Below are 1,920 nucleotides of genomic sequence, written 5' to 3'. Positions count from 1 at the left end.
CCAAGCACACACCAAGAGGGCCCCAGAAGTGGATTTCTGCATCATTTACTCATTTTTGTAAACCCTAGTAACTAGTTTAGTATAAATAGCACTTTTTACTATTGTATTTACATCTTCGGATCAGATCTTTGATTAGTTTTATGCTATCTTAGACCTTTATGGGGCTGGCCATTCGGCCATGCCTGGACCTTCATCACTTATGTATTTTCAATGGTAGAGTTTCTACACACCATAGATTAAGGTGTGGAGCTCTACTGTTCCTCATGAATTAATACAAAGTGCTATTGTTTTTCTATTCAATTCAAGCTTATTCCGATTCTAAGATATTCATTCGCACCTCAATATGAATATGATGATCGTGACAGTCATCATCATTCCCAACCCATGAATGCGTGCCTGACAACCACTTCTGTTCTACCTTAGATTGAATGAGTATCTCTGGGATTCCTTAATCAGAATCTTCGTGGTATAAGTTAGAACCCATGGACGGCCATTCCTGAGATTCGAAAAGTCTAAACCTTGTCTGTGGTATTCCGAGTAGGATCTGGGAAGGGATGGCTGTGACGAGCTTCAAACTCGCGAGTGCTGGGCATAGTGACAGACGCAAAAGGATAGTAAATCCTATTCCAGTATGATCGAGAACCGAAAGATGATTAGCCATGCAGTGACAGCGCATTGGACCATTTTCACAGAGAGGATGGGATGTAGCCATTGACAACGGTGATGCCCTACATAAAGCTTGCCATAGAAAGGAGTAGGAATGATTGGATGAAGACAGCAGGAAAGCAGAGGAACGAAAGCATCTCTATACGCTTATCTGAAATTCTCACCAATGAATTACATAAGTACCTCTATCTTTAATTTACGTTTTATTTATCTTTTTATTATCAATTCACCATAACCATTTGAATCCGCCTGACTGAGATTTACAAGGTGACCATAGCTTGCTTCAGGCCGACAATCTCTGTGGGATCGACCTTTACTCACGTAAGATTTATTACTTGGACGACCCAGTGCACTTGCTGGTTAGTTGTGCGAAGTTGTGATAAAGAGTTGAGATTACAATTGTGCGTACCAAGTTATTGGCGCCATTGATGATCACAATTTCGTGCACCAAGTTTTTGGCCCGTTGCCGGGGATTGTTCGAGTTTGGACAACTGACAGTTCATCTTGTTGCTCAGATTAGGTAATTTTATTTTAATTTTAAGCTTTTTATTTATTATTTTCAAAAAAATACAAAAAAAATTTCTTCTTTTTCGTTCTTCCCAAAATAATTTTCGAAAAAAAAATTTAATAAAATCATAAAAACCAAAAATTTTGTGTTTCTTGTTTGAGTCTAGTGTCAAATTTTAAGTTTGGTGTCAATTGCATGTTTTAACTTTTCCCTAAAATTTTTCGAAAACTCATGCATGGTGTTCTTCATGATCTTCAAGTTGTTCTTGGTAAGTCTTCTTGTTTGATCTTTAAAATTTCTTGTTTTGTGTCTTTTCTTGTTTTCCATATGCATTTTTGAATTATTAGTGTCTAAAGTTTGAAAATTTCTAAGTTTGGTGTCTTGCATGTTTTTCTTTTCTTAAAAATTTTCAAAAATAAGTCTTGATGTTCATCTTGATCTTCAAAGTGTTCTTGGTGTTCATCTTGACATTCAAAGTGTTCTTGCATGCATTAGTTGTTTTGATTCATAATTTTTATGTTTTGTTTCAATTTAGTGTTTTTCTCTCTCATCATTAAAAATTCAAAAATAAAAAATATATCTTTCCTTGTTTTACTCATAAATTTCAATTTCAAAATTATATCTTTTCAAATCTTTTTCAAAAATCAAATATTTTTCATTTATTTTTTTATATTTTTGAATTTTTTTAAAAATTGATTTTCAAAATCTTTTTCCTATTCTTACTTCATATTTTCGAAAATCTCACT

This window comes from Arachis hypogaea, chromosome 12 (genome assembly GCF_003086295.3).
Source record: "Arachis hypogaea cultivar Tifrunner chromosome 12, arahy.Tifrunner.gnm2.J5K5, whole genome shotgun sequence".
In the NCBI taxonomy this organism is placed as follows: Eukaryota; Viridiplantae; Streptophyta; class Magnoliopsida; order Fabales; family Fabaceae; genus Arachis; species Arachis hypogaea.
Note: the sequence above shows the minus strand (reverse complement) of the source record.